Source organism: Bactrocera dorsalis, chromosome 6, assembly GCF_023373825.1.
Source record: "Bactrocera dorsalis isolate Fly_Bdor chromosome 6, ASM2337382v1, whole genome shotgun sequence".
Classification (NCBI taxonomy): Eukaryota; Metazoa; Arthropoda; class Insecta; order Diptera; family Tephritidae; genus Bactrocera; species Bactrocera dorsalis.
The window spans coordinates 32,209,543-32,221,681 of record NC_064308.1 but is presented as its reverse complement, the minus strand read 5'-3'; the positions used below and the strand labels follow the sequence as shown (position 1 = coordinate 32,221,681).

General features: G+C 35.3%; 1 protein-coding gene across 14 annotated transcripts in view; it reads left to right on the top strand.

The window, feature by feature from the left end:
* Positions 1-12,139, top strand: part of LOC105234143 (probable serine/threonine-protein kinase DDB_G0276461) — a 412,380-nt gene that overhangs the window by 138,318 nt on the left and 261,923 nt on the right. The window lies entirely within an intron of this gene.

Below are 12,139 nucleotides of genomic sequence, written 5' to 3'. Positions count from 1 at the left end.
TGGGCAGAGGCTGTAAACACAGCGAACTAAAAGATGAAGTGCCTATCAAGATGAGGTCAGATAAAACTCCCACAGTCATTCACTTCAGAAGAGGATTGTAGTCAGTCGAGATGTGAAATTTTTAGATGAAACGTTTGATACGAGTAAAAATGATGATAAAAACTCTGAAGCTGTAGAGATAGATTTCGATATACGAAAAGATGAAAGTATAGTTGAAACTAAAAACATAAATACTGAATCAATCGTTCCGGAAAAGGGCAAATGTAGTCCAAAAATCGAAGTGGAACCCGTGGACGGCCCAAGAAGTTATTTCATGAAATTACAACTGAGAGAACTGATAATGAATCTGAATCTAGTGTAGATTTTCAAGAAAGAAAGTGAATATGCGAATATATCATTAGTAAATGATCCAACTACTTTTCAAAAAGCTATAAACAGTAAACAAAACATGTGACATAGTAGATCGAAATGTAGGACGAAAAATTATTGGGAATCGTTTTGTGTTTCGTACAAAAGAAGGTAATGTTAAAAAAGCACGCCTAGTAGCAAAAGGATGCTCGCAACGTCCAGGGGAGGATTATAATCTTCAAATACATCAAATGGATGTTAATACTGCTTATTTGAACGGTGACCTAGATAAAGCAGTATATATGAAAATACCTGAATACTTTGATCCTTAAAAAGGTAGCAGCAGGATATCCGATACACATAAAAAAGGCTAAAGCTGAAGAGATACGACCTACAGCAGGAAATTGGCAGAAGACAATATCCAAAACCAAATAAGTATACTGGATTGGACTTTGGGTTACGTGAGTCTGGTTTTCAATGGTATCAAAAATTAACGAATAAACTAAGCCAAATAGGATTTAATGCATCTAAATGCGATCCATATTTATTTATAATGAAACAAAAATCAAAGATAATGTTAATTACAGTGTATGTAGACAATTTACTCATTGCTACGAATGATCAAGAGTCGTTAAACAAAATTAAAACAAGATTTGGAGAATCATGCATTATTTTTAAATCAACGAAATTACTCAATTAATATTTTAAAATGGAAGACAGTAAGCCAGTTAAGACACACCTCGAATACAATTGCAAACTTGAAAAACCAGTTAAGTCAGATAACAAAGAAATACAGAATATTCCATATCGAAGATTAATTGGTGCTCTATTTTATTTGGCTGTAACAACACGACCTGATTTAGCATTCACAGTTAAGTTTTTAAACCAATTCAATTCTAATTATAGTTTCGAACTTTGGAAAGCGGTCAAAAGAGTGCTGAGATATTTAAAAGGGACTTTAAATTATGGCTTACTTTATGAGCAGATAGTTGAAAAAGTGTATGCGATTGTCGATGCTGATTGGGGTGGTAATTTAAGCGATAGACGTTCATATTCCGGTTATGCTTTTATATTGGTTAAGCAGAAGACAGTATCACTTTCAAGTACCGAATCCGAATACATGGCTCTGAGTAAAGCTACAAGAGAGGCTGTGTACTTACGAGAAATTGTGAATGAGATCTGGTTTAAGCACGAAAGTATAACTATTTACAACGACAGCCATTCCGTTCACGTACTAAGCACATAGACGTACGTCATCACTTCATACGCGAGAAGCATCAAAGCGGCGATATCAACTTGAGTTATAAATTATAAGCAATCAAAATTCTTCGAGGGGAGGTGTTGGTGTAGGTAATTGCAACTTTGCAAAGAATCCATAGCACTGTAACATGGGTTAAGTTTTCATGTAATAACTATAACTAATACGACTCTCTTCCGTTTGATTGAATGAAATAAACGCACGTAAAACAACACCTAGTTGCTCCTGTGCTTCAGTTAGAAATATTGCTACTAACACGACTTTCTTTTATATACAAGTATATAGATTGATTGTCTTTTTTATGGTGTTTGCAAGGTTATTTTGTGAACATTATTAGAGAAGACAAATGACTTCTGTAATATTACTATGTGCTTTTGATCAATTATTCATTCATTCATATCCTACACGAAGAACTGGAATATTATTCAAAATTGGATGTAAGCTTGCAATGTTACTCTTATTGCCAATTTCTTGTTTTTTTATTTCTAACCTCTGTATTTCCTCTCTAAACAGTAATCTTTGCTGGTATCCTATTATCATCTTTTTAGCTTCTTTAATTTCTGATTGTACTGAGTATGTAGAACATTTTAGTCTTCTTATTTTTTTACGAATCGCAAAACATAAACTACTTACCTTACTACTTTCGTTAAACTAGAATATTTTAATATTACCTTATCCAAGAAATGTGATTCACTTGATGATGTCAAATACATTGGCCATTGATGTTCTTTTTCTTGTAACCATTTGGGACCCCTCCGCCATAGATAAACATCGATCAGTTTTTTGCGAATATCCTCTGGATGCTACATCGGCTGGTTTGTCCTTTGTTTGAAAGTGTTGCCAAATCGCAGTCAAAGCAAATTATTTAATCTCTTCTATTCTTGTGTTGATGAATATGTGTTTATTTTGGCAATTATTTAACCATGCTAATGTAACAGATTAATCGCTCTCAGTAAATGTGTTAACTTCTCTCTTGATAACAAATTTTGTTTGTATTGATTCCGCAAGAATGTGAGCGGGGTATAGATCTAGTTTTGGCAACATCTTTTCATTTTTGTTTTTACACCCCTACTATTATTAAAACTGGTCCAACTTTTGCACACACAACTGCTTCGTAAGCTTCGTGAATCTAATCAGTTCAAACAGAAATTAATCTTTTGTTTCAAACCATCTACAAATTTTTATTATTTTTATCTCTGATGTATGCTGCACCAACTTTTCCATTCTTTTGTTAAATTCTCGTTAATTAACTCGTGCCCGTCGAATTTCATCAACCACAGTTTTTGTGTGCACAAATTTGCTTTGACTCAGTCTAAAATTCCATCTAATTCAGATAAAGTTTGTGTCTTTGAAAGATATGTGTTAAATCCAAATGTGCCTTTGGCAGGAATCCATTGAATACCCTTTGTCTTTATTGATTCCTCTTCTGTTGTTTTTATACTCCAGCAACTTGTTGTTACAGAGAACAATAGTTTTGGTCGGTTGTTTATATCACCTAATACTAATGGAGATAGAAGCTATACGAAAGCTGTCCGATAAATAACCGACCTAACCATGATGCACGCGACTTTTTCAATTTTTTTTTTTTTTTTTTTCTACATAGTCTCCTTGTAACTCCACACACTTCTCCCAGCGATGCTCCCATCTCTGCAACCCTTCCAAATAGTACTTGGCGTCTTTGTCTGCAAAATACGAGTTCACGAAAGAGATTGCCTCCTCATTTGACGAAAATCTCTGGCCGCCGAGCGTAGTTTTAAGTTGAGGAAACAAAAAAAAGTCGCTTGGTGCTAGATCCGGTGAATAAGGTGGATGGTCAAGCAGTTCGAACCGCAATTCGTGGATTTTCGCCATGGCGACTGTTGAGGTGTGAGATGGTGCGTTGTCTTGGTGGAACAAGACTTTCTTTTTTTGCAAATGTGGCCGATTTTTCGAAATTTCTTCCTTTAGCTTGTCCAATAACGATGCGTAGTATGCTCCTGTTATAGTTTTTCCTTTTTCAAGATAGTCGATGAAAATAATTCCATGGCTGTCCCAAAAAACACTCGCCATCACTTTCCCAGCCGAATACACAGCTTTTCAATCCACTGTTTAGATTGGATTTTTGTTTCGGGCGTATAATGATGAATCCAAGTTTCGTCTACAGTTATCAATCGGCGCCAAAACTCGGTCTTATTGCCTCTAAACTGAGCCAACAGAGCGCTGGAAATGTTCATGCGCGCACGTTTGTGGTCTAGCGTAAGCAAACGCGGCACCCAACGCGCGGACAGCTTTCTCATGCCCAAACCTTGGTTTAATATGTGACAAACAGTTTCTTTTGACATCTTCATAATCTCAGCTATTTCCCTAACTTTAATCCGGCGGTCGTCTAGTACCAATTGATGAACTTTAGCGATGTTATCGTTAGTGGTTACAGTTTTTGGACGCCCAGGACGTTCATCATCTTCCAAGCTCCTGCGACCACGTTTAAATTCAGCTGCCCAAAATTTTACGGTGGTAAACGATAGTGCAGAGTCACCATACACAGAGTCCAACTCATCTTTGATTTGTAAAGGTGTATTGCCTTTCAAAAATAAAAATTTAATTACAGCTCGATATTAAATTTTTTCCATTTTGGGGAAATCACCGAAATAGACTCACAAAAACGACTGTCAACAGATAATTGCGCAGGATAAATTTCTGAAATTTTGTCGAGTAGCTATTATAATATGCACAATTTGAAGTAGAAACTTTTTTTTTTCAGATGTGCCGCTAGCTTCACGTTGAGGTCGGTTATTTATCGGACAGCTCTCGTATAAGTAATCAGAATGATGAGACGTTTTGTAATCATGATATCGGTTCGTCCATCCACCAGTCTGTCTGTGCAGGCTTCAACTTGAGTAGTTAGATATACATTTTGTATATAAAGGCAGAACGAATTCGTAGATGGCAAAAATCGGATCACGCCCAAAAATGCCATTAATGGAAAACTCATAAATTTTCATTACTAATCCGAAAATTAAAATATACAACTACAATATGAAACAACGAAGGGCGCCTATGGTTTTTAACAAGACCCGTCCCTTAACAGGCTTTATATCTCTTATTCTTCAAATCATTTCGACGTCCCTTGCGATAGCGTTAAAACAGGTGATATCAGATGATAACAACGCACACTCCAAATGTAACCGTTTTATTAGAAACGACTGAAACTTAATGCGTCAGAACTACAGCCACGCCTACTTCCCATGTAAGACAATTTTAAATTCCATTTGATCCATATTTCACTATCCAGTATACAAATCCAGCAGCAATTAATAAATAAGGATAAAACTGTAACAATTAGTACCTTTATGGGATGCCATCTTACAACCAAAAATTTTCCAAATTCGGCTAAAACTATTCAAGCCAGCAGATACCTAATATGTGGACCCCAGTTCCTCTTGCGAACCTTTTATCGAAAATGTCTGTCAAACCGTGAGATATACGAGTACTATTAAAATTCAAAGAGAATCCTTTCCTGATAATAGTATGTCTGTAGTTCGGGATTGGTTATTCGTTATCATTTCGCCACATTTTGAACTAATATCGTGGCACAACCACCGTCTTCGCCTGATTTACTTTCGTGTAACTTCTGGCTATTCATAAAATTTACATGACCACCCCGAGGACACAGTTTTGACTCAATTGAAGATATTGTATAAAAGCTGAATCGAAGAAGGCGTGATGGCCATCACGACCGGGGATTTTTCCAAGTGCTATGAAGACTGCAAAATTCGTTGGCATAAGTGTATTGCAGCGGGAGGAAATGAAATGAACAAAATTCACCTTTCAAATTGATTACAGTAGTATTTAACTAAATTTAGTTAGCGTGTATTTTGCCTAACGTAGCATTTATGTATGTAACTTGGCTAAATGAGTAGCGACGTCGCATCACATCTGCATCAATTCATCACACCGAATCGACTAATCACCTCATCACGCGAGCGAACACCACACATTAACACACATACACACACATGCACCCAAACGCGATGACATTCTGCAGTCTAATTATAACAAAAGGAATAGAGAAAGCAGCGCGGGCACCTTTCGTTGATACGACGTCGTCCAAGCAACATCGATTTTCGCAGCCTCTCAGCATCCCGGTTCCCGTTCGCTACCCGCATTTATGTATATAGTTAAAGTTTTCACTTAATATTAAAATAATTTTCATAATAACTTTCCTCAATGTGTATATATATATAATATATATTTAACGGTCTGAAACCTAGTGTTTAGTAAATTGAAATTCATTTTATAATAATACTCTTAAGTGAATTTGAAGGAAATAAAAGGTTTATAACGATTTTCGAAATTTAGTGCATTTTTCCTTACGACAATAATTGTGAGTGGCCTATAAGGTGAGTTAAGTGTACATGGTCCTTCGAGCCATAAAGAAAGGCACTGTGGCTAAATAAAGTCAAAAAAAAAAAATAAATAAAAAATTAAGATTGCGATAAAATAAAATAAAAATCTAAACTGTGAAAAAGTGCAGTAATAAAAACCGAAAAGGTAATATATAAAAAAAAAAAAAAACAAAGAACATATGTACCAAAAACCGGTTTTGGATACAGCAAGTGCAGTGAATAAATAAACTAAGATATAGTTCATACATATACAGATATGTATATGCAACTATAATATACGAGTACTGTGGTACAAAAAGTGCATATACATATATTCAAAAACATAAAAAAAAAAAAATATATATATATATATATAAAAGTGCTGTGCAAAAAACATACGTACATATATGTACATACATAATTACAAAATAAAAAATTCACCAACAAAAATTTCTCCTAGGCCACCACATATAAAACAAAACAAATATACTTAAGAATGTAGTGATAGGTTTGTTTTATGAAAACATAAATAATAAAATAAAGAAAGAAAAATTTAAAAAACTTAAAAGAGTTATCCAGTGGGAGTAGTTAACATATTAAACAACAAAAAAAAAAACTAGAAGAATTCAGTGTTGAGAAAAACTAAATAAAAATAATAAATATAAATATTAAAAATTTATAAAAACCATAAATCGGGCGCGTTCTAACTACAAAAATACCAATAATTATAAAACAAATCGGGCGCGGTCTACCAAAACAAAAAAAAGCAAAATCATAACTTAAATCGGGCGCGATATAATAAAAAAAAAAACAAAACCAACATAACAACGAACGCATACCTACATGCATACATACTCTACAAAGGAGGAAACGGGAGCAAGAGGACACTAAGCAAGGAGGAAATTAGGAAAGGAACATCAAACACAGGAGGAAATAGGACTAAACACAGGCGGAAACCGAAAGCGGATAATATTCCTAAAATTAATAAATACATACTTACATATATGTACTATATTCTCCCCAAAACCCCCTTGAGGCGAGACAGAGTAAGTCGTTTCCATTTTTTATGCCCATATGTAAATATGTATGATATATAATCCGTTTGATCAATTTCTAAACGGAAACAAAATACAGTTGAAAAAATATATCATCCATATATTTTTATAAATACAAAAGGAAATCATTTACTGCCTTCTGAGCTTACCCTTGTGTATACAAACACACCCCATACAACAAAACAAACATATTATATTCAAGCATTTACTTGCAAATCTTCCCAGCAATACCCCTTCTGTTTCTTCAAACAGTAAGCAGGATTGCATAAAATAGGTAAGCGAAAGGCATAAAAGCAAAATTTCCAATGCGAGAATAAATACAAACATACATATTTACATATGCACTTACCCAAAGCATACTTAAAATACATAAATGCAACAAACATAAATTAGTACTTACTAACAAATACGAACAAACATTCAAATTAATATTAATACATATATTGAAGCATATACTTGCTGATCCGCAAGTGCAGAGGTTAATGACCTGCACTTTGTTCATTTTCTTATCTCGCTATATTCTAATCGCGCAAACATAAGTACATATACATATACATATATGATATACATACTGTATACATATATTCGTTATTCTTTTAGCATACGCTACATACCCTGATTTAGGGGGTATATCCGAAACATAAAAATTATAACAAATTTTAAATTATTAGAAGCTGCGATAATAGCTAATTACAAAAATAAGCGGTGCGGAATTTTAACAACAAAAAAAAAAATAATAAATAATAAAGTCTTATTAACGACAAATATATTAGTACATACTTATATAGTACGTACTCTAAGCCCGTATAGGCAAATATTATTTAACAATATCTCCTTGTTCTTTGTATTACAAAAACAAGCGGGATTAAATATTTATTGAAATTTAGTACAGCATATGCACGTCAATACGCACATAGCGGGCACATATATGTACAAAGGTTATTGACCTCGTATACCGTCTGTACGAGTACTTATATACAAGGACATACGGATAAATCCGTAATATAAAATATATAAAAATAAATATAAAATTGCAACTATTTAAATACAATTTAAATACAATAGTGCGGTTAACAAAAACAATTAACGCGTATTTTAGTAAATTTACGGGAATAACAACTCTTATTTACTTAAAAGAGTTTTCGGTTTTCGGTATTTATCAGAAATATCTCATCAAATTTTAATTCTATTTATTCTAAATGAGCACAGATTCAAAAGAATCTAAATCAGGTCAGTTTCTTACCATTCCAAAAATGGCTGACGACGATAAACAAAGCACACCTGCAGAAGCTACACGCTCTAAGCACGGTACAAAGCAAAAGAGATCAAAAGTTCATATAATATCGAAATTTATCACTGAAAGTGATAGCTTTATAAGATATTGCACCCGATTTCAAGCTTCCCCTATTACTGACATTATGGAATCAGTTTTAAATATAAAATTAGAAAGTGTTAACAATCTATGGGCACGCCTTCTGGCAGCGTACGATACAGTACTAGATACTGACGACGCAGAACTCCCAGAAAACACAAAAGCTTCGGCGACAGCCAAGTGTGATAACTGCCGAGATCAGTACGAGTTGACAAAGGGAATGATGACTGAACAAATAAGTTTAGTAAGACCAAGTAGAGCCACTACTCCCCCTCCCAGAGTAGTTACAACACAAAAAGAAGACCTAGATAAAGGCATGTACCTAAAGGTACCAGCTTGTGATACTGAAGTTTTCAATGGATGTTATGACCAGTGGCCGTCCTTCCGGGACATGTTCACTGCTGTTTATATAAACCATCCTAAACTTTCACAAGCACAAAAGCTATACCACCTCAGGTATAAAACAAAAGGGGAAGCAGGCAGTATCGTCAAGCAATTCGCTTTAAATGACGAAAATTTTAAACTGGCTTGGGAAGCACTTGTTGAAAGGTACGAAAATGAAAGGGTTATGATAGAAAACCCAATAAAAACTTTATTGCATTTGCCAAAAATCCAACAAGAAACTAGCCAGGAATTTCAAAACTTACACTCCACAGTGACAAATTGTTTATCAGTGTTAAAAACACAAAATGTCTCCATAGAATCGTGGGACCCTATTATAGTAACCATTAGCGCAGAAACACTGCCTGATGCTGCTCTACTACGATGGGAACAATCTCTAGTGGAAAGAAAAATAATGCCCACCTGGCAACAGATGAAAACATTCCTCACTGCTCAATACGAGATAGCTGAGCGAATAGACAAAAAAACTATAAAGCCAAAAAGTCATCAAAATGATTCAAGTAAAAACGTGTTCAAACCCCAAGCCAGTAATAACATACAATTTAATAGACACGTTAATAAAAGTCACACATTCGTGTCAAATCAAAGTAGCCAATGGCAATCATTGTGTGAACTCTGTAAGGATGGTCATAAATTAAGATCTTGCGAGAGATTCAAAAAATTATCCGTTTCAGATAGAAACAATCTGGTCCGTCAACACAAACTTTGCATAAACTGTCTGTCGAATTCTCATATGACAAAAAACTGTGAAAGCAAATTCAATTGTGTACAATTCAACGAAGACATCACTCATTGCTTCATGTTACCAATTTTCAAAATGTGAAGAAAAATCCATTTCAAAAAACCACGGGGTTAGTCGCCACAACTACATTAAATAATCCCGAAACCTCAAATCCCGAAAAAAGGGAAGAACAACCATGTTGCTCTAAAGCAGCAAAAATTCAAGCGCTTCATTCAGAAAATGAAAGCAAAATTCTTTTACCCACTGCGGTCATCACCATCGAACATAAAGGTGATTTATTCAAACTAAGAGCGTTAATAGATCAAGGCTCTCAAAGATCCTTCATATCATCAAAGGTTCAAAATCGGCTAAAATTGCCAATAAAACATTCCAATTTTCAAATTTCGGGAATGGGCGGAAGAATTATTCAAAATTCTAATAAAATATGCCCAATCACCATAGTTTCTCCAACTGCGGATATACGAATAGATGCACAAGCCATCGTTCTACCGCAACTTACCAATTTGCTTCCAAGCTATGAAGTAAATAAAATACACTGGGAAAAATGCTCACATCTCAAGTTAGCAGATCCCAACTGTCATACCCCATCACAAATCGACATATTATTAGGCAGTGACTTAATACCTCAAATAATTCTTGAAGGTATAGAGAAAATCTCCAATAAATTGTTAGCCCAAAATACAATCTTTGGGTGGATTATAAGTGGCCAAGTCACTGAAAAAATAAATTCTTTCACAACACAAGTAGAAGATATAACAAACGAATACTTAAACAATGAATTTAAAAAATTCTGGGAAGTGGAAGAAGTACCTCAGACTACCAAACTTTCAGAAGAAGACCAGGCATGCGAAGCCTATTACCAGTCCACAACAACAAGAAACGAGCATGGTCGTTATGTTGTGCGACTGCCATTCAAATCCACCTTTCCAGAAACTATAGCTCTAGGCCACTCTAGAATCTCAGCAGTCCAGCAATTCCTAAGCATGGAAAAAAGCCTGACGAAGAAAAATGAGCTAAAATCAGCATATGATAATGTGATGGAGGAATATCTTGACCTCAATCATATGGAAGAAACCGTACCATATGAAAAGATATCCAAAGGTAGATATTTATCTTTTTACCTTCCACATCATGGGGTAATAAGACCAGAAAAAATCACAACAAAAGTACGAGTGGTGTTCAATGCCTCAAAGTGTACGAGCTCAGGCAAATCACTCAATGATGTATTATACACAGGGCCAACATTACAACCTGATCTCATGTTGCTAATACTAAATTGGCGCATGTTTAAATACGTTTTTAACGGGGATGTTGAGAAAATGTATAGGCAAATTCTGGTGCATGAAGAAGACCAAGATTTCCAACGCATAGTCTTCCGCAATTCAATTAATAGTCCAATTAGCGACTACAAACTTAAAACAGTTACCTTTGGCATCAACTGCGCACCCTATTTAGCCATTAGGACATTACATGAAGTTGCATAACCTTGTGAAACAAATTTACCTTTAGCAACTTCTGTGTTGCAAACTCAAACATATGTGGATGACATTTTATCAGGTAGCCACAGTATACCAATAGCGTGCGAATCATTATCTCAAGTGATCAAAGCACTAAATTCAGCAGGTTTTCCCCTAAAGAAAATAACCTCAAATCGTCCCGAAATAATCAAAGATATAAGAAAGGAAGACTTATTAGATACTGACTTCCTTAAATTCGAAAAAGCTAGTACAACAAAAACACTAGGGATTCAATGGAATGCGATAACAGATCAATTCTCATATACAATTGAGTCAATATCTGCAATGTCCGCCAGTACAAAACGACAAATCCTTTCCTCGGTGGCAAAACTTTTCGACCCCGCAGGATGGCTTTCGCCAATAATGATTCAAGCTAAAATTCTCATTCAAGAACTGTGGCAAGATGGCACTGAATGGGATGAACAGGTAAAACCTGTACGATTAACAAAATGGGTTCAATTTGCTAACAACCTACATACTATATCAGAAATTCGAATCCCTCGATGGGTAAATTTCACCCCTAACATTAACGCAGAATTACACGGTTTCTGTGACGCCTCTGAAAAGGCTTATTGTGCAACAGTCTACATACGCACTCAGTATGATAGCAAAATAACTTCACATCTTTTGGTAGCCAAAGCCAAAGTTGCACCTTTGAAGACACTAAGCCTGCCACGGCTTGAACTAAATGGTGCTCTTCTGTTAGCAAAATTAATTTCGATAGTTCAAACCCATCTAAAATTAAACGATCACAAAATGTATCTCTGGTCAGACTCAGAAATAGTTCTAGCATGGTTGGAAAAACCACCCTATACTTGGAAGACATATGTATCGAATCGCATATCACAAATCTTAGACTTAGTTGGCTCAGCAAAATGGCAACATGTTGCAAGTGCAGATAACCCAGCGGATCTGGGGACAAGAGGTTGCAAACCATTTCACCTCACCAGCACTACACTCTGGTGGAACGGTCCCACATGGCTAACAGAATCACAAGAATTCTGGCCAAAGTCTCCTGCTCGGAATATCATACCTCCGGAAAGTCGGAAAATCGAAAATTTTCATATCACTCCAGAAGAGG